The following is a 22,790-nucleotide window of genomic DNA, read 5'->3' on the forward strand; positions in this document are numbered from 1 at the left end:
TGGAACTGGCTGTGCACGAATAATGGCTAAATATACGACATCCAGGGAAGAATACAGCTGCAGCGGAGAATATCTGGTACCAGTTTAAGGAACAACTTTAGATTTATTAATCTGTGATGATTTGTTTATTTTTATTTTTATTTTACTAATGCTTCATTGCAAAGCATGAAAAACTGGGGTTGCCATGAACAAATATTGCCAGAAATTGCCAGTTATTCCTCCCACAATCAATCAGTGAATAATTTGTTTCATAAAATGTCAGAAATTAGAGAAAAAATGTCCATCACAGCTTTCCAGAGCCAGAGCTGACATCTTTACATTGCTTATTAGGAGGAGAAAAAAGTATATTCACTTTTCCTAATGTGAAGCAAATGAATCATCACAACTGAGCTGTAACCAGTGAATTTGGGCATTTTTACTTTTTCTCTTTTTGCTGAATAAATCACCTTTTGTAAATTTAAATTGTTGCTAAATAATAGATCAACAGAATTGTTTCTGTATCTTCAGGCACTGCAATCGCTGTCTCTGTAATTCATTTCTTAATCGGATCATTTCAGAATCTGTTTTTCAGAGTCCGGACGAAGAATCCATTCATTACAATCTTATGAAAATTTAAAACTGCAGAATTACTCTTTAGACGATAGCCCACGGTGCAGGTATTTGGGAGGTATGGAGAGTACGAGTGATGTACTAACTGAAAGGTGTGCTGCACTTAGGAGTCTAAAAGAGCGATGGATGTTTTATTCTAATGTGATCAGAACCTACAGTGTGCAATGAGGGTAATTAAATCAGCTGGTAAAGTGGGATCCATGTGTCTGTGTTAAATCTACTTCACAGGTAAATCTCAAGAGCAAAACCTGAAACCTGACATTTACCTTCAAGGGTGTGTCGGTACTTTTATTTCCTCCAATGCATTTAAGGCTATTTTCCAAACTGACTGGAAGACAGTGGATCAAGTCAAGTCCAAACTAGTGTTTTGGATGCAAAATTTGCTGAGCAACAGAGGCACAGTCTGACCAGCTGACCTGACCTGAGGTACTGAGGTACTGAGATCCAGGAGGAAGCTCAGAGGGACAGGGCTTTCTCTGTCGCCACATCTAAATTATGGAGTAACTTGTCCTTGCAAATTAGAGCGGCCTCTTCACTGTCCGCTTTTAAAACATGTTTTAATTGTCAGGCTTTTGACCCCAGACTTAGCTTTTCTATTGGTTTGCATTTTAGTTTTTCCTTTTAGATTTTTCTGTTGTAGGTGATCACTTAGACAGGAATTAACAGAAATCAGTCACTAATTACTTTAGCCCCTGCTTCTAATGTGCCACTCCTACTGTAATCTCAGAGTTTGTGCACATTACATGTTTGGGTTACTTTAATTAAGCAGATTGACCGTGCTAATTTCTGCTGCTTATTAGGTTGTGCAATACCACAGAGTTAAATTCATTATGAAATGAATGATCTTATCATCAGTTATACAAAAATAACAACAAAAAAAGATTTAAGGAGTGAATTGAAAAAAATATAAATAGGAAACTCATTTGCAAATTAATACTTATTCATTCATTTAAACTGTTAGAAGGTTTAATATATACTTCATTAGAAAAAACTAATGTCAATCGATTCATATTTCAGGCTTGAACGGGTTAAGCAGGTTACTACCAACGATTTGCCTAAACATAAGCACTTGGTTCCCATCAGCCATTGTTTATAGGGGACGTTTTTCAGTGTAACAACCTCTGAGTAACATGTGCAGATGACAGACTAAGGAGCCTATAGTGATTATTTAAGGAGAATCTAACAGGACAAGGTTAGAAAATGAGTTCATACATACACATAACCAGTGTTGGGCAAGTTACTTTGAAAAAGTAATTAATTATAGTTACTAGTTACTTCCTCAAAAAACTAACTCAGTTAGTAACTGAGTTACAACATTCTAAAAGTAATTAATTACTTGAAAAGTAACTATTGCATTACTTAAAAAAAAAAGTTTAACCCTCTGGGGTCCAGGGTATAATTGGCCATTTTTAACTACTCTTGATTTGACGTCTACATTTCACCTTTAAAAACTATTTACTTTGCCTTGTTTGGTATCATTCTTTTCAGCACAACCTCACGTGTCTGAATTTACAGTTATGTTTTCATGTTGACGTACTGTATTAACACAATTGATCTAAAATCAGACAAAAAACATAAAATCTGAGTAGAAAGTTATATTTTCACTGTAACAACCACAAACATAACTTTAAATGCAAATATAAATTGACAATTTTAAAATCATATGCACAAGTTTTGTAAACAACAAAGTTATTTGCAGCCATTCACCTTTTACCCCCTTTTTAATAACCATTTCAAACTATTTACATAACAATCAGCTGTTCTGCATTCACACAAATTATTTGTGCCACTCCGAATATTTCTGTCCACTATAAAGGAGAACATCACAGCCTGATACCTGCAGGTCTGATAGCAGCAGGTGTATCACTCCTGTTTCTACCCGGAGACAGCAGTCGCCTCATTGTTCTGACAGACAACACAAAACTATCCACAACACTACACACTAACTACACAAGACAACACATTAACTACACACTACAAACACGCTAAACGTCACAAATCTCTCACATCTCAAAACTCGCTCTCTCTCTTTGTCTGCTGTCTTTCTTTCTCTCTCTCTCTCTCTCTCTCTCTCTCTCTCTTGCCATCACTCCTAAAACTCCCCCGCTCTTCCTAAACAACCAAATCTCATGTCGCCATATCATTTTTGATTGGTCGACATGGTGCATTTTTCCACCAACAGGAATGGGCTGTTTTTTGTTTTTGTTTTTTTTGCTCATAAGCAGAGAGTGCTTGCTAGCGCTATCCTTAGACAGCAAACATGATGAAACTATTCAGGAAAAAACGCAGAGTACATATTGTTTATTATGACTCCGATTTTACGTGGCCTATCAACACAATTTAAAAACTGGTTATATCACCTTGTTGCTTTGTCATCTTGAAGTGGTCATGTGATTGGCTTACCACGACTACTTTATTCTTCCTCAGTCAAACAGCAGCACTCATGCGATTGTTTTGCCCCCATAGCTCCAGGTGTTGTGCCAAAAAGTGATCGTCGGGCAGAGAGTGATTGCTGTCCGCGGGAGCGCGCGGCTGCTTAAAGGGCGATCGTGGCTCAAGAATTGGGAGTTCGCCTTGTAATCGGACGGTTGCCGGTTCGAGCCCCCGGCTTGGACAGTCTCGGTCGTTGTGTCCTTGGGCAAGACACTTCACCCGTTGCCTACTGGTGGTGGTCAGAGGGCCGGGTGGCGCCAGTGTCCGGCAGCCTCACCTCTGTCAGTGCGCCTCAGGGTGGCTGTGGCTACAGCGTAGCTTGCTATCACGAGTGTGTGAATGACTGGATGTGTAAAGCGCTTTGGGGTCCTTAAGGACTAATAAAGCGCTATACACATACAGGCCATTTACCATTTATTTATTTTAAAGCTGTAGCACCCAGATTACTTACAGCTACTTCCGTGCAACTAATATAAGATGCGATAAGCTGAACACAGCTTCAACCGTCTGTTTGTTGAAAAATAGTAACGTGACCGTACCACATTTTCTTGTTAGTATTGGTAACAGCGTTGTAACGATAGAAATAGTATTTAGTCAGATTACTCGTTACTGAAAAAATTTCCCATCACTGAATATAACACATATGGACTTATATACACATACATACATATACATTAGAAAGTAACCTTGAATAGAAAGTTACAACAATTTATCATGACGTGATGAGGCTGCCTATGGAAAATGTGACCAAAGAAATGAAAACTTTGTAATTTAAGCCCAAAATTCCTTTGTAGCATTTCATCTAATAAGAGCTTATGCATGACAAGAAATAAGCACAATTGAAAATTACAACTACTGTGTAAAGAAGAGCTTCGGATACATCCTGCTGTCCGGTATAAACTGCCTTAGCCTGAGTGCTTTGAAATGATCAACTCTACCAAAACATGCATGATCATGAAATACTGCTATACTGCCATAGCAGTAGAGATCAATTCATCTGAGCACGGCGAAAATGTTTTATTGTGCAATATGGTCGACTATGAGAAATGCAGCGCTGGACAACGTCCAAGTTTCATCAGGCTGGCAAAGAAAAAAAAGCATTTCTGCTGATAAAGAAAAGTTTGCTGTAAGAGCATTCATCATTTTCACTCTCCCACATCACCGTACTGTTCCCAGCACTCGGCCCATCAGCGCTCAGACAGTCATTGACGTGGACCACATAGAGAAGCAGCAATCCTGCGGTTCAAATGAATAATTCAACCATAACCAATAAGCCAACGTTCCGATGCTCAGCCCGTGACACAAAAACGATAGCATCCCCACTTATGTCTGCTGAAATTACAGAGATTAATAAGAGCACACAAACATCGGCATGCTGACAAACAGCAGCCGCCATGTTTGATTTGCATGGATTTGGGAGAGGAATCTATTTAAATGCTGCTTACATGTGGCTTCTGAGGGGCAGGGCAACACACACACACAGTATCAACACCCCTAAGTTTCTGGTGGTTGATCTGATTAGCTGAGGATGCTTATACTTCTTAAGAGCAAACTCATTTAATTTTAAGGAGAGGCAAAGCGTTCTGTATTGTCAGCGATCACAGTGCATGAAGATGGCCGTTAAGACACAAGGTTTGGAAGTTGCACTGAATACAAAGTGAAGCTGAGGCTGATGTTAACATTTTGCTGCTATCAGGTCGTAAACCGGCGTATTGGACTTGTTACATTTTTGACTGATGATGGCGCTAGAAAGAAAATAAGGGACTCTCCAAAGTTATTACAAATCATCCCGAGGGGGACATGAATGGATGACTGCATCATTTTTCATAGCGATATTGAAACTGAAGAGTTGCCAGGACATTTTGCAGAAAGTCAAAAAATGTCAGCCTCAGAGCAGAAAGTCAAAGAATAACCAGAGTTAGAAAGGATCCTTCTGAGGGGCCAACAAAAAACAACATGGTCTGTGCTAACTTTCACTCACGGTTGTGTGATGGATTGATCAACACTGGTTAGCGTGAAGGCAAAAGCTTTCTAATCAAGAGGATTTTTAGCTTGTTTGCTCAGTAATGCTATAACTCTTTATTATCTTCCACCTTCCACCGCGGCGCGCGGTGAGAGATGCCAAACGCCGGTACCGGGAACGTGTGGAGTCCCACTTCCACCAGGGCGACACACGGAGTATGTGGCACGGACTACGCACCATTACAGACTACAAAGCCAGGGACACTGCGCTGATCAACGCGGACTCTGCATTCACCAACGAGCTGAATTGGTTCTACGCCCGTTTCGAGGTTAGCCAGGCGGCTAATGCTATCTACCGCCTGACTACCGAGGACAGTGACGTCATCAGCGAGAGACCGGCGACCAGCATCGCGGAGCATGACGTCCGAGCAGCACTGAGGAGAGTGAACACAAGGAAAGCGGCGGGGCCAGACGGCATCACCGGCCGTCTGCTGCGCTGCTGTGCTGACCAGCTAGCAGGTGTGTTCACTTACATCTTCAACGAGTCCCTGGCGAAGTCTGTGGTCCCCACATGCTTCAAAAGATCCACCATCATCCCTGTGCCCAAGAACAGCAAACCCTCATCCCTGAACGATTACCGGCCAGTTGCACTGACCTCGGTAGTAATGAAGGTGTTTGAGAGGCTGCTGAAGAACATCATCTCCTCCTCCATCCCAGACACCACAGATCCGCTGCAGTTCGCCTACAGATCCAACAGATCCACAGAGGATGCCATCGCCCACGTCCTACACACCACTCTCAGCCACGTGGACAAGAAACAGGGTAACTATGTGCGAATGCTGTTTGTTGATTACAGTTCAGCGTTTAACACAATAGTGCCCTGCAGACTGTTCACAAAGCTGAGGGATCTGGGACTTAACAGCCGTCTGTGTGCATGGGTGTTAGACTTCCTCACTGGCAGAACTCAGGTGGTGAGGGTGGGCAGGTGCTTCTCCAACAGCATCACCATCAACACAGGAGCACCTCAGGGATGTGTCCTCTCGCCACTGCTCTACTCCCTCTACACTTCAGACTGTGTGGCCACCCATGGCTCCAACACCATTGTGAAGTTTGCTGACGACACAGTGGTGTTGGGTGCCATCTCCAACAACGATGAGGCGGCCTACATGGATGAAGTGAAGAATCTGGCATCGTGGTGCCAGGACAACCGCCTCCAGCTGAACGTCGGCAAGACCAAGGAGCTGGTGGTGGACTTCAGAAGGGGTCAGCACAGAGACTACAAGCCCATTATCATCAATGGAGCTCCAGTGGAGAGGGTGCAGTCCTTCAAGTATCTTGGTGTCCACATCTCCTCAGACCTGACATGGGCTGCCCACATTCAGGTCCAGACCAAAAAGGCTAGGCAGCGCCTGTATCACCTACGACAACTGAGGAAGTTCAGGGTCTCTCCAAAGATCCTCAGGATTTTCTATACAGGCGCTGTGGAGAGCATCCTCACACAGAACATGACATCGTGGTTTGGGAACAGCTGTGTGAAGGACCAAAAAGCTCTCCAGAGAGTGATCCGTACAGCAGAACGCTGCTGCAGGATTGCTCTCACCCACTTCAGGACACCTACACCAGGAGATGCCGGACTAGAGCAGCGCAGATACTGAAGGACCCGTCCCATCCTGGCAACAAACTGTTCCAACTTCTGCAATCTGGTAGAAGGTTCCGCATCTTCCAGGCAAGGACAGAGAGACTCAAGAGGAGCTTCTATCCCCAAGCCATCCGTGCCCTAAACACACACACCCGCCCTCTCACATCATCTATAATTGACTGAGACAGGACTCTCTTCCAGACACTCTAAACCAAGGCACAATGTACATTTCAATTTCTTTAATTTTAAACATGTTTATATTGTCTATCCTGTAAAATAGTCAGATGTCTATTCATATTAATGTACAGAATTCACCTGCTTGCTGCTACTACTGCACATTCACCCAATGTATATACTACATATATATATATATATATATATATATATATATATATATATATATATATATATATATATATATATATATATATATATATATATAATGTTTTTCCTCTACACCCCCCCCCCCAATTTTTTTTGCACATGTCGAGGAGCGTGTCAGGCTACATTTCACTGTGTGTTATACTTGTATAACTATGCATGTGACAAATAAAGAACATTGACCTTGACCTATCATAATTATTGAATTCATATTAAATTGACTTTTCCATGCTACAGGATTAGGGGTGCTGTAGGTCAGCGGTCCCCAACCCCCAGGCCACTGACCGGTACTGGTCCGTGAGTCATTTGGTATTGGGACGCGAGAGTTGAAAGACTTGGGTATGAAATTTATGGTTTTCAGGGTTTTTATCGGTTTTTAGCGTTATTTTTTTAATTGTTTTCTTCGTTAACTCACTTTCCCTGGGTCTTTTCCAGTGTGTTATTAATAAATCTTCTTTCTGTTGTATTTATCCGTGACACCTTAAAGGCTGGTCCGTGATATTATCGGACATAAACTGGTCCATGGCGCAAAAAGGTTGGGGAGAGCTGCTATAGGTCATGTATTCCATGGCTGGCTGGCAGGTGCTTGTTGCAGGAAATTGGTCTGAAAGTGGGAGCTGGACCAAAAACCTCCTCCTGATTGCTTTGCTCACTAGCTAATTGCTGCAGTTGCCATTAGTTTGCCAGGAGGACACTGACTTGTCTGCAAACACTTGCCAACTAATTGCTGAGTGCAATGAAAACAGGAAATGTGAAACACTCGCCTTCAAAGTAAAAGCTGTGCCTTGCCATTGACCCCAACATGTTTCAAGGGTGCAATCTTTACTTTAAAGGCAGTCAACACATCACGGTTTCACAACCCCTCAGTGAGTAGTTGGTGAGTGGTTGCAGAGTAATTGGTGCTTTCTGTGCAACCATAGCAATCTGCTAGCAACCAAAGCAGTCGCAGTTAACCACCCTATATCTCACTGAGATCAACTTCACCTAGCAACCTCTCCTGGAATAAACATTTTCCTTAGCAGCTCGAGGTTGCCAAAGTCTCTAGGCCTGTGTGACCCGGGCCATTTTACTTTAGTTGATATTTCCTGACTCACATACGATAACTAGTGAACATAAGCTGGTGTAGCATTTATTTTTTTCATGTTTAAAGGGGTAAATACATTCCTAACTGTCTATTTCTTTCTTTCTCTGTGCTTGGCCACACAGTAGACAGTTTTGGTGGGAGGGTAGCACTACATTAACCCGGTCCTTGTACAACAACATCACTCTGCCGAAGCCAGTGGATATTAGTGAATTTACAAGGAGAGCGATTTAGCAGTTAGAACACAGGGAAGATCACCCATCTTTTTAAAGATGAAGATGTATTTTGATTGTCTGTTTTCGATTATTACAGGTAATAATTTTAGCTACAATTCATCCCTCAATTAAAAGATTAAAGGACAGTAAAAAAAATACTTTTTTATCACACAAACAGACAATTTACAGATGAAACAGCTGATTTTCAGCTTTGATGGCGCTGTAAGTGATGTCAGAAAGGTCCTGCTCCATTGTTCTTGCATTCCTCATTTATACGCATTACATGGCAGGAAGTTCAGAGGGATCATCGCCTCCTGGGTCTTGGATTCTTAAACCTCTCTTAGGTCTTTTTAAATGGAAGCCGTTTGTTCTCCGTGTATCTGCGTGGGTTTGTTTTCACCCTAAGGATGTATGTTAGGTGGTTGCCCTTGACTAAGATGCTGGCCTTAGCCCAGGAGTTGCTCCCCAGGAGCTTCCCTGCAGCTGCATAGTGCTCATACATAGTTGAGAAGGGTCAAATGCACAGGAAACATGTATCCTCAGGGGCTAATAGCTATACAGCGTAAAGCCTAAATTAACTGACACAAAGCAGAAAAGAAGAAGCCTCTATACAGTATATAAAGGGGGGGGGGGGGGGGGGATACCTGCAAATAATGTGTTGTTGTCTTCTTTTTTTCCAAGGAAAAGTTTCAAAAAATCTGGGGCTGTAGGCTTTGTGTAATTGCGTGTATCTAAGAATTCCAGGGTTTTTAAAGTTCAAGCTAAAGCAGAATATAGAGACAAGACGGACACTTTAATGGTAATGGTAGCTGACAGTGTGATTAGCCACTGACAGCACCATTAGCCAGGAAAGTCACCCACTTTAAGGGTCGCGCTCGCTTACTTTCTTTTACTTTCTTGTGGCACCTCTGAAGCTCGCTGTTACCTGAAAACAAACATTTTTCCATCTTTACACAAGAGCAGCCTGCAAAGTGCTAGCGATGTGTTCAAGGATGGCAACGCTGAAAGGTGCTTTTGCTCCTTTAGGCGTGTCAATTTCTGATATTCTGACATAACATTCGGCGTTATTGATACAGGAAAGCCGCATGCAAACCGCGAACAGCTCGACTACTGTAGGCTGCGGTGAAACCAACACTCAGAACAGCCAAACACTCCAGCTATGGATCAATATTGCTTTCTCTTGACAGGGAGTGATTGATCACAGACCGACATGAGATTTCAAGATGAAAACAGCAGGTGTCTTCTCTGGAGGAGGATGTCGAGTAACAGAGCAGTGCACCCGCTGATGAAACCGACAGGCCGGCAAAGACATAGAAACCAGAGACTTCACTCGCCCACGCACCTTACGTGACTAGAGAGACTCAATTGAAGAGCCGGAGACTGTGGATGCAGCAGCTCTTGCCGCTGCTGATGCCTTCGAAGTCTGTTACACTGTTTCAGTCTGTTTCAGTTGCAGAAGGACATATATCCAGACCACTGTGAAAACAAGGCCCCTTTCAGCAATTATGTGGCTTACAAAATTTCAGATTAGATGCTTATAGTTGGTGGGCTCATGTTAATTTTAATGATTGTTTGCCAAGGATTTTAATGCCGTACAAACTAGAAGGTTTCTATCATCCTGCACATGGAAAAAGTTATAGTTGGACTAATTATGACTTTTTAAGTCTTTTTCACATTTGTTGCTGAACAGTCAAAATAAATACAGCACTTCCTTTCCCGCACACACACTTAACGTCTCTTTAGTGCTTCAGCAATAGCCTGATTTAACATAGCGTTCCGCTATCACAGCATCCGCGACTGATAAGGTACTCTTTTATCACAACGCTGATGTTTGAAAGGGACAAAGCATGGAAAAAAAAACACCAAAATATGTGCTGCACATTCATCTCTCCTGGTGACCAACTGTCTGTGTCACCCTGTTTTATATATCTATACAAATTTCAATGCAAGGCGCGTGCAGAGCATGAGGCACCCATTCTGGATTGATTACATGGATATCACAACCCATCAAAGACATCAGCGCAGCCCCTGCCAGGCTTAAGCAATTCAGCTGCATGTTCAGACATGTTTAGGCAGGCTTTTGAAACTTCAAAAAGGTTGAAATGTCGGAGATAACATCTCCTGACATCCATTCATGCGGTGGTCTGAGTCGGTGAATGCAAAGCGTTGTAGGCCTTTTAAAGGGCAGGGGTGACCACAGAGAAGGCAAAGCAGTTTTTGAATCCTGACATTTCACGACAATTTCAGACAAAAAGAACAACTTTTTGTGCGTTGTCACTCAAACTGTGACCAAAATTTAGTGGGGAGTAAAAATATGTAATTTTGTGCTGCATATCTTATATCGCCAGACATTCTCTGTGCCGAAAAACCACATAAAGTAATGCAGTGTGATTTTGGTATCAATCCACTACCAAGCACTGTCAGTACTGATACTGATACCAATAACAGTACTTATAAAGGTAGCTTACTGTATGTAGAGGACAGCAGTATATCATTCCAATAGAAAGTCACATAAAAGGTTTTGGCTTCAGAGAAGTTGGATCTGAAGGAGAGGGGTGGATTTGATCGTGAAACTTCTTGGCCATTGGGTAACAACTATGTCTGACAAGTCATTATTCCATTTTTTTTGTACTTCATTTGGAGAGCTTATTCTCATAAATGAAGTCTAAGAAATAATGACTACTTATATGTAACAATTTGTAAAGTTTTAAAAGCTAACACGTCTTCACTGTGGAGAATGGTAAACATCTACATCTACATCAGGGCTTAGAAGGTAGGTTGGGTTTTCAATTTTAGGCCTTTCTGTTGCTTTATGTTATTTTGCTTAAGTGATTAGATCAGTTTCTTGTTTGCATATATAGATACATCAAGTCGTGTGAAGGGAAGACTTCACATGACACACTTTCAGTTCTAATCTTTCAGGACGCAATGACAAAAAATCTAGTCTAATCTAGCAGCTCTTAAAATTTGATAAGTATAACCTGAGCTTAACAACAACATATGAACTATTGCATAGTGTCTTTATTTATTTAACGTAACTAAGCCAAAATGCAGTGTGTGAAAAACTAAGTACACCCTTACCACTTCCACGGAGTTAAGGGTAACTAGCAGTCAGGTGGTTCTAATCAAATGCAGTGATTCATTTATCATCAGCTGGTGTGAGCACTTCTATAAAAACTGAAGTTTCGGTTTGAGTTTGCTGGTCTGGAGCAACAACTCTGTTAGCACAATGCCAAGGAGGAAGACCATCAGCAATGATCTTGGAGAAGCAATCTGGGAAGGCTTATATGGTCATTTGCAAACATTATGAAGTCCATCATTCTACAGTTAGAAGGATTATTCAAAAATGGAAAAGATTTAAGACACTTGACAGTCTTTGGAGGAGTAGACATCTGAGCAAATCTGGCCCAAGGTCAGATTGTGCAATATTAAGAAGAGAAATACATCTCAGATTTTGCCGGGCTCATTTAGAAAATTAAATGTTAAAGGTCATGACAGTACAATTAGAAAAAAAACTGATCAAGTTTTGGCTTGTTTGTCATCCAAGAGAACGACTCTTTTCTCTTGCATTGGAACAAACTACAATACTTCTGGAACAATGCCCTTTTGAATAGATGTGCAGACGTCTGGCAACAATGCACAACACCATGTGTGTTAAAAGCCAAGCACAGCACATCTGCACAAACGCATCATACCAACTGTCAAGTACAGTCCGGTCGTTAAGTGATGACTTGATGAATCCTCTTCCTGGCCTAAAGTAGTCTGCGTTTAATATGGCTTTTGTGTTGTTAACATGTTTAATGTTTTGTATTTTCTTCTATTTGATCTCAAAAAGCTCCTAAAACAGTCAGTGATCCCTGTTGACCTCCCTCGGCTTTTATTACCGCTAATCATTTATTTAAGCTCAGTTTGTAAAACCTTAGGATGTAACTACAGCCCAGCCCATGCAGCAGTATATGAATGACTAACCTCGTATTGTGGATGGATTATCTCAGTTGTTCTCCTGGCTGAAGTTTGGTCCTTTTACAGCATCCTGCCATGCGATTACATTTGTTCCTGACCCCCGAGAACACTCACGTTAACTTTTATCGAGTGGAAAAAAAGTTAGCTTGTTTATATTATGCTAACATAGCTGTGTCGCTAGCGGTCACGTAGCACATCATTATATACCAGCTAAACTTCAGTAACCCTACAAACGTCACTGCTTTTTAGTTTTCTGTCTTCATTTATGTTGGAAGTGATAGCAGAGCTGTACGTTTTAATTTGTTTCCAAAACCCTGCAGTCAGGACATGCTATATTGTATTTAGATAGAAGCTAGCGAGCTAACTTCCTGCTAACTTCTAACTCTGTTAAATGTCATAAATTCCGTTTTCATGGATGCCTGGATGTTACACTCAATTGTTACACCTGGTAGAGCAGAACGCTGAGCATTTTATTAAAGATGAAAGACTTTAGACAGTTTTTCAACTCTCAGTAATGCCATAGTGATCGTTTGATATATGGACCTGCAGCGGAGTTTAGGCCCAGACACGGCTAGTGATGTCAGACTTAACGACCGGGTAGAGGGAGGGTGATGATTTGGGCGTGTTTTTGACACACAGGACCTGGGCACATTGTAATACTCCTGTGTATACCAAAGTACTTTAGAGTCAAATGTAAAGACATCTGTCTGACAGCTAAGGTTTGGTGGAAATTGGGTCATTTAACACGACGGTGATCCCAAACACAGCAGCAAATCCACAATAGAATGGCTGAAAAAGAAAAAGATCAAAGTGTTGCAATAGTCTACTTAAAGTCCACACCTGAGGCTGAGTGAAATGTTAAAATGCTGTGGTGGGACTGCAATACACTAGAGCAGTGTGGTAAAGAAGAGTGGGCTGAAATTCCTCCAGAAAAATGTGAGATTGAAAAAGTCATACAGAAAACAATTACTTCAACTTATTACGCTAAAGTTGGTTCTATAAGCTACTAAATCATGAAGTGTACTTAGTTTTTCAAAAGACTGCATAAAGTCATGAAATCACTCAGTTTCACATAACTGTAGAGATATTACAAATAACTTCAGTTGAAAATAAATCTGTAATGGTGCTGGCCTCATCCACATCATGTCCCAGCTATTTCACTGTGTAAACTTGGAATATGTGTTCGCAGGCTCACCTGCTCACTGTGCACAAATGCATTTTCGATTGGTTACAATGACACGTTTAAGTTCATATCGACATCACTGCTTCTGTGCTACATGCACATAGTGCTTATGGCCTCATTTTCAAAACTGAGAAATAAACAGAGTGATCCTGGTCACATCAAAAACAAGCCCTGCACATTCTGCATTTATTCAGTGTGAGTTATTGTCCCAAAGCTGGTAAATTTGTGATACTTAGGAAATGATGTTGAGCTCTGCTTTAAAATTGCACTCGACTCCAGACAAATTTAATCCCGGGAATTGAATTGTTATTGCCAGAAACAGTAGAAGAACAATTATACATTAATTTTTCTCTAGAACGTTCTGCTATTGCTTTGTTGCTGCATACACGGACTTCTTGCATTTTGAAGACCTTTTAACTCAAGATCTGCAAAATCAATGCTTTGAAGGTATACAGTGTGGGATATTCACAAGAATGCAACAGAAGATTAAAATCAAGCAATGAGAGGTTTGTTTTTTAATTACATACCTACTGTAAGTTAATTGCTTCTCCTTATTAGAGAGTTTCACTTGAATCGCTTTAGAGGGCAAGAGAGAGGAAACTGTGAAATTAAAAGTCTGTTAACAGTTACAATTCATTGAGAGTTGCTGTGTTTTTTTGACAAACAAGCTTAAATTGTTACCATATCCATATCTAACGCAGTGACTAGAGCTTTTTAATATTTCTGCTAATTCTCCATCATAACTGTAAGTGGATTATTATTGTTCTGTGTCTCATTTCTTTGGAGGTTTTCACATCCCACATGCTAACTTAGCCCAACAAGAAGGCGACGTAAACAGAATACCACAGGATGTAAAACATACTGTAACTGAAGTTTGGGGTCAAGCTGAAGTAATTTAGAGTGAGATGAGTTCCCACATTGAGACGGTCTTCTCCTCCTAAGAGCTGTGGGGTCAAGGTTGGAAGTAATCTAATAAAGCTGATTCACTGTCTTGCTGTAATTTGGGGTCACAGTGTTCTTGGATGCTCGGAGAGGAAGGTAAACTGCTAATTGCCCTTGAGAAACACCACCGGTAGAGTATTTCACATCAAGCCAGTCATGGGGTTTTACTGATGACATTATTAAAGGCTGGCAATTAAAGCACAAAACTTTGCTGACTCAAGATGAGTGTTTGGCTTCTTCCAAATGTGACTTTTCAAATGAGTGAACTTAGAACAACTCTAAGATGCATGGCAGCACCGTCCCCAGTGCTGCAGGACTGCCCTTGAGGGTGCCAGTCACTCCGTTATGGAAATTGCATTGGCTACTTGTCAATGGTGATGTCTTGGGAAGCAGGGCCACCTAATTGGTTTAAAAAGTATTGCCTTGCCATTGGGGAGAGAGCGTATCAATGTTTGATATCCAGACTGGACCAGAGGATTTACAGAGCAAGGCTATGAGAAAAGAACACTGTGATTATGGATGTAAATGATTCTGACATTTTGAGCCATCATGTTGCAGATTTTATATTATCCAGGGTGAGAGCATATATTCAATAGAGAACAAGGTTGTTGCATATTAACTTAATTCAAAGGCATTCATTTAGTAAAGAATGAAAACTACCATATGTTAACATAAAGAGAAATCTTTGCAAAGTTATCGCTCATAAATGAAGAGCTCTTTAAAACTCTTTAAACTTGAAGCTTAAAAGGTCACATCTTTCCGTCTCGCCTTTGCTTGTTTTTCTTTAAAATCTTTGTAATTGTTTTTGGTTCTGTCCCAATGATTATCATCCCAGAAGATACAGTGATATGTAAACTAAAGAGAAATTGATTCCCCTGCCCTTTCTCTGGATTAATTTACATGTTGGACTCAGCTAATCTTCGGTAAATTGTGGTCCGAACTTGTAAAGGTCACGAATTGGGGTACCTTACAAGCAAGAGACGCTGTCTGTCCGAGCTCATCAGCGCCTAGGGACGGCACGCCGGAGGTGACAGACAGCATGGGGGTTGATCAATGTGCCGACAGCTATTAGGTAAGTGGGGCGAAAAGGGCAAGTGTGTTTAAGTGAGCCACCGAGGGAGGCATGGTTTCCATCGCTAACATGGAACATCAGCATTGACATTAGCTGGCGATATTGCGTTTGCTGCCACAGAGCAGAGCAAAAGACACTAATGATGCCAGTGACACGAGTAAGCCTAAAGGTTAAAGAAAAGAATGAATATAATATTTAACTACGTCAGCATTCATAAGCTTGCTGGTTTTAACTTGAACTGATTACCAAAAAAAAGCAACATCCTTGTGCTCTTCAGTGAGGCTGATTTATTTAACCTCTTAAGCCCCAAGCCTACCTGATCTCCTGCTTTTTGCCCCCGTATCAGGGGACGTTGGGGCTTAAGAGGTTAATTTATTTATTTATTTTGGTTCAGAAGGAACTGCCTGTACTGGTAATTTGACAGCTTCCATGTTTATGTCAGCGACGACTAAAAATACTTCATAAAATGCAAATTTGGCTGTTAATTGGAGGGCTGATTTAGATTTTGAGCACCTGTAGATTACTCAGTGGTATGTTGGTCTGACACTGGTTTATTGTTTGTTTGTTTTTTAAGTTGGACAAGGTCAAGAGGAATTGAGGAACTGTTGGTCACATGACATGGTCGAAACACCAACAACAAACATACTGTCTTTTTAGGGACTATACATGAATTTAGTTAAATGACATCTTGATGCACTCTCAAGGAACGCTGGTTTGAGCGGGGAGTCAAGGAAGCCATTAACATGAAAAGGGAAATACCTCTGAATCGAGGATGGGCCTAAGGGTGCATCTAAGGGTGCATCTTTTGCCAGCTTGAAATGCTGTGATTGCAGCCAGTCCCCAACTCTCTGTGAATGGTTCACAGACAATGGTACATTCACCATTGATCAATGGTCTTAATCAGGAGGCTTAATGAGTGGTTCTCAAACTGTGTGCTGTAGTACTGTGTACTGTGGCTACATGTTTAAAACTATCAGCACAATACAAAAGTTCCAAAAGTTGAATGTAGTAAAGACACAAATGTCTTAAAAAGCAGTAGTTGACATAAAAAATCATTTACCTTGAAGTGAAAGGGAGAAACATTTTACTGATTAATTTTTACAGGCAGGAGGATGACTTTGTTCAGTCAGCCGCACACCAATAAGAGTTGTCAGCACATCTCATATCAACTCTTGCTTAGAGAGAAGTTTTGTTTTTCACCCTGTGGTTTGCTTTCCGAGAACTTTTGTCACACCCATTGTCTCTTGCCAAATGCACTAGCGAGGTATTTCTTTCAAATACTCTATAATCTTGAAGGGACCAACACATTTCTCAGCACAGCAATCCATCTTTGGCAATTGAGAGCCCAGAGCAGTATTTCCAAATTTTAAAAAGGTCAGAAAGATGTAGAAGAAAGGGCATTCATGCCTCTCTCTCATCACCCTGTCACCGATGTGTGTTCACAACGAACAGTAAAGGACAGCAGGGTCAGCCTTACTGTTTGGTTGTGAAATGACCCCATAATGGATCTATGTGTTAACTACAGCATTTCACAGGAAATCCAAAACATGGTGAATTAATGAGCTAACAAAGCTAACCCCTTTTCTTCTCACACACGAAATTTTAAATAGCTAACTATAATTGTTTAGTGACTAAGGGCAATTGATTCCCATGATGGATGGCGTGAGCAGTCTCCTAAGCGAGGTCACATGGAGGATAAGAAAGCTCATGCATAGCGAAAGGACAGAGACACTCAGAAGAATTGTAATTGGGAAGAGACGAGTAAAAATAGGACAGGAGAGACTGAAGGTCTGAAGAGTGTGAAATAAGCAAACAATAAACTCAAGGTTGCTGTGTTTCCTAGAGATGAACTGTTTGCAATTTAAAAACAAATCAAGTTGCACCAAGAATACCAGGAAGAAATGAAAACTGAAGTATAAAGTACTAAAGCATAAAATGCTTTTATCTAATGCTCTCTGATTACTCAGAAGGTTCTGATGGGGAATTAGTAACATCGTTTTGACCCTAATATCATCAATATCCAATCAAACTCATGAAATTGCAATACATGACAAATAATTCAAGGAGATATGGAAATCATCACCAACATACAGAACCTCAGTGACTGACTCAAAGAATAAAATCAATAATTTGTTAATAATAAGCAAATACCCAACTGCCACTGTTCAACTGCTTGTTAATGCAAATATCTAATTAGAGTTGGATGTCTCCAGACCGGTCTTGGTCTCAAGACCAGTTTTATGTGCTCTTGGTCTTGTCTTGGTCTCGGATCCCCCACTCTTGGTCTTGGAGTCAACAGTACCCATGACACACAACGTAACATTCGATAATGTGTCATGCGCAAAAGCATCAGCTCTAAGAGCCGTGCTTAGAGAATGCTTTGTAGTGAATCTGAAGAGTCGACTCCCATTGAGCGAGAGCCGGCTCCTCACTTAATTTCCTTTCGCTGCTCAGCTCTCACAGTGGCTCAGCTATGCTTCAATCCCTCCATATTGTGGCCAATCACATGCGAGGATATAGGATAATATCATTATGTGAAAAACAGAGAGGGTGAGAGACGCAACAGTCAAGTGGAGCGTGCGTCTGTCCTCTCAGTAAGTGAGTGGGACAGTAGACAGCGGAGGGGAGGGCTGTGCGAAAACAAAAACACATAAATATGCCTGACACCCGTAAACAAAGCAGCATCTGGCTGCAGTTTAAAGACTTTTTCGTCTCGGTCTTGGCTCAGTCTGCCTTGGTCTTGGTAGTGTCTTGGTCTTGGTTTAGGTGGTCTTGACTACAAGTCTATATCTAATCATCAGCATGGCACAAAGTCAGTGCAATTAGGCATTTAGACGTATTCATGACGATCAGCTGAAGTTCAAACCAAGTATCAGAACGGGGGAAGAAAGGTGAATGAGGGACTTAGTCTGAGCGTTTCAGAAACTGCTCATCTACTGGGAATTTCTCACACAATCTCCTCTAGGGTTTACAGAGAACGGTCTGAAAAACAGAAAATATCCAGTGAACGATACTTCTCTGGGTGAAATGTTCTGGTTGATGTTAGAGGTCTAAAGACTGCTTTGAGCTGATAGGAAAGCAACAGTAACTTAAATACCTGCAGATTACCGCCAAAGTATGCAGAAGAGCATCTCTGAATGCTCAACATGTCAAACCTTGAAGCAGATGAGCTACAGTAGCAGAAGACCACACAGGATGCCATTCGTCTCAATTAAAAAGAGGAAACTGAGTCTATATTTAGCATGTTGCCTGGTCTGATGAGCCTTGATTTCTTCTGCAACCTTTACATGGCTCGGTCAGAAAGAAAAGCATGGATCCATAAAATAACAATTTTTTGTATACAAATGTCAAGGAGCTACACATGCTCCTTCTCCTACTGCATATACTTGAAAACAGCATCTGATAAGTAAGTTTTTAAATTTCTAACTACAAAGTTTATGCGAAAATGCAAATCCAAATGCAAAATTGACACATAAACACATTTAAGAGTAAAAGTGTGTTCCTAATCAGAAGTGCAACAAGTATCAAAATGCATACAAACAAAAGTAAATGAAAATCACCATGCAAATAGAAAATGCTGCAAAACAAATTTACCACACCTGAAGTGCCGTGCGACACCGAAGTGGCAGTGATGGGCTCGATTTGTCCGAGTGGGTATCCCATTAATGTCCAAGAGCCTTTCTGGTGTAGCCATGCTTTTCGTAGCAATTTTCTATTTCCCTACTTGGAATGTGTTCAGGTTATTTGTTGTGTTTCTTGTTTTTAATATTTGCAGTTTCTCTCTTGTGTATGCCCTGTTATTGGTGACCATTGCACGTACTGTACATACAAGCAGTTTTTCACTCACTAACTGAAAATTGTTGTTACACTAGAAAAAGTTCTCCAACAAGTCACTGAGGCAAATATCTCAATGAGAAATATCAAACAGGCCAGATGTTTGAAGACTAACTTGGCCATTTTTACTATGCATTTAAAAGCTGGCTTGTATTAACTGACTGGGCACCTAATTGACCCGAATTAGCTAAAAGATCTTTTTCTTTTGGTTATATTTTCACAGATGCTGTCTTTTCATTTTCATTTTCAACTTCACCAATCAATCAAAGTGTCCCTTGACTGTGCAAATTCAATTTTCCTAAGAAATTTAATGAGAAAAATTGAAGAAACGCACAAAAAAGACATTTGAAACCTCAAGTATGTCAGTTCCAAAACATGTCACTTATTTCCAAAACACAGGAGACTGAGGCTGCCAGCTTTCGCTTCAATCACGTAATTGGCCGGCCCCAAAGATCTGCAATTACAGCACATCATAATTAATGGCCTGCTTTCTGGAAATTATTCAACTTTTGTCCTTTCACCATCTTTTTTTTCCTGGTCTGCAATTAAAGCTGCCACCTGAGGAAATGTGAACGCACAATTACAACCGACATAAAGCACCGGTCATCTCGGGTCAGTGTAATTTCAATACTCATCACAGGTGATGGGTAATATAGTAAAGACTGTCTCGTGGAGTTAGGCTGACTGTCACAACACCAAACCTCTTTGCCATAATGGATGACACTGATATTAACAGCAAAGTGCTAAGAGGGTGTCAAACCCACACCGAGAGCATGACATGCAATGGCACTACGTAACGCAAGCAGAGGCTTTCTGAGCCTTTTGTTTGAGCATGTCACTCATGACAAAATGCCACTGTTGCAGGTGTTTTTATATTAAGCCATTTAGTATTTTTTTCTCACTTTATTTCTCAAAGTTAAACAAGTGCAAGATTTTCATCCCAGACAAAATGCAATATTGGGGTTTCCACCAGTTTACTACAAACCTGTAAGCTGATGGGCCAAAGCACTGGGAACCTATCTGACAAACACTAAGGCGCTAACTCATTAGCATTTGTACCTCTTCCTGTTGTGACAAATATAATGCTTTTTGAAAGGAATTAAGAATCAGATAAATGCTATGACTTAATCTTGTTCACCAGTTCAGCTGATATCCAACAACTGATTATGACTGATTGCTTAACTAATTATATGTCAGAGAGAAATGCAATTCTCCGCTGTCACATTGGAAGAGCCTACTTACATTAATCAGATACTTAATTAGAAATACTCTACTAGTACTGGGTTGGACTCCTGTTTGCCTTCAGAGCAGCTTTAATTCTTTGTGGCACAGATTCATTAAGGTGTCCATGTTGGCATAATAGCATCTCACAGTCTATCATCTAGAAATGAACTGATTGTGGTCTCTGGCTGGTCAATCAACCAATTCCCAGTTCTCAACCTGGTTTAGTGAACTGCTGGTCCATTTCACATATTGCCAATAATAAGCCAGTCAGTTTCATGCATGCAAAACTTGCACACAGCCATGCAAGCAAATAGTCATGTGTACACTCGCAGCCACATTGTTGTGAGTGCACCTTATTTTTACAATGGAAGACATTTCCCCAGCCCAGTGGTGTGTTTTGCTGTTTGGCACTTTGCAGAGTGAATATTGGAAGTCCATCCATTCGCTTCCGCTTATCCTTTTCAGGGTCGCGGGGGGCGCTGGAGCCTATCCCAGCTGTCATAGGGCGAGAGGCAGGGTACACCCTGGACAGGTCGCCAGTCCGTCGCAGGGCCAACACACAGGGACAGACAACCATTCGCACTCACATTCATTCGCACATTCACACCTAGTGGCAATTTGGATTAATCAATTAACCTATCCCCTCAAGCTGCATGTCTTTGGACAGTGGGAGGAAGCCGGAGTACCCGGAGGGAACCCACGCAAACACGGGGAGAACAAGCAAACTCCACACAGAAAGACCCCGGCCTGATGTTGGAATTGAACTCAGGACCTTCTTGCTGTGCGGCAACAGTGCTAACCACCGTGCCACCGTGCTGCTCAAAACTAAACACTTACACCAGATACAGGAACAGAAATGTTGATTTAAAATTCTGTGACAATAAAATTTACAGTAAATCATAATCTAAAAGAACTGCGAATTGGTTGTATGAACAAATTTAGACACAGCTCGAGTCTCATCTGACATGATGGAAAAGACTAGTACATGAGCATGAATCACATTCCTGAAGCTGTGTATGCAGCGTGGGGAAGATACAGCACATATACAGAGTGGAAAATTAGAAGTGGACATTAGGTAACCAACCATTTCTACTGCTTTATTTTGCTGTAAACCTCTTACACCAAGGAGCTATGCTTCTAATTGGTATACAGTAAGAAAAACTATAACTATAACATAATTCATTTTCAACAGGCCTAGTTATTGATTTAAACTTAATCAATGAAGCACGCATTAGCATTAGCCAAGGACACGATCACCCCCCCCCAAACCACCTGCAAGGAAGTAGGTTACAGCTGTTTAAGTGACAGAATCAAACAGAGGGGAACACAGAAGGGCGGTACTACCTTTAGGTTGATAAAATCATACATCAACACTTTGTTGAGAAGTCAAATAACCTAACAGAAGTGATAAGGACAAGCAATGGACTGGGTTTAATGAGTGTGCTGAACAAGTGTTTGTGTAGTTGAATGATGGGTGTTCAGCACATAATTTATTCAATGACTCGTGCTCTTCAGATTCTACAAAAAGATTTGAGCCCTCTTCTCTGCATCAACAGTAATTTTAGTGCCTTGTTTCATGAAACTCTGGGAATAAAAACCTACTTTCCTGCAGCTGGAGGTTCTGAGGCGCAAGCTATGCCATTGGAAACTGAAAGCTCTCTGCAGCAGGTGAAACATCTACCTCAACTGCAACCGTTTTCCATCACTTGCGTTGCCATTTGCGCTAAAGATTAAAGCCCTCTACTCATCAGCAGCAGTATGAGCTGTGCCCACGGCAAGTTGGAGTTCAGAGACAATGAGTAGTCAAGAAGTACTTCAAAGAGACTCTGGTACTGATCACGTATACCAAGCCTAACCATTGCATAAGCTTTCATTGTTGCAGACCAAACCCTTTGCTTTAAAGACTTTAAAGCTTACATCTTATGTGAAAAAAGCATTGAATTGACAATAAAAAATTACTTTGTTAATCAGCTGAGACACACAAAATCGATTGGCAAACCAGTTTTGATAGTATTCAAATTTCAGTTTGCTTTAATTATGCAAGTGTTCAGTTTTATAGCAGAAAGATGATTGGACGGCAGCAATGATGTCAGTACTGAGTTTTACAGTGTGGGGAAGTGGAAGTGATGTGACTAGCAGAAGGGCAGCTGGGGAAACTAAGATGAATGCATTTGACACAGAAAAGAATCAAACACGTTTGCTATTGCTAACCTTAGCTTTTTGCTAATGCTAAGCTATGACTTTTATTTGAC

Source organism: Rhamphochromis longiceps, linkage group LG3 (assembly GCF_057381845.1).
Source record: "Rhamphochromis longiceps isolate RC_006_pf linkage group LG3, R_longiceps_female_GT1.1, whole genome shotgun sequence".
Classification (NCBI taxonomy): Eukaryota; Metazoa; Chordata; class Actinopteri; order Cichliformes; family Cichlidae; genus Rhamphochromis; species Rhamphochromis longiceps.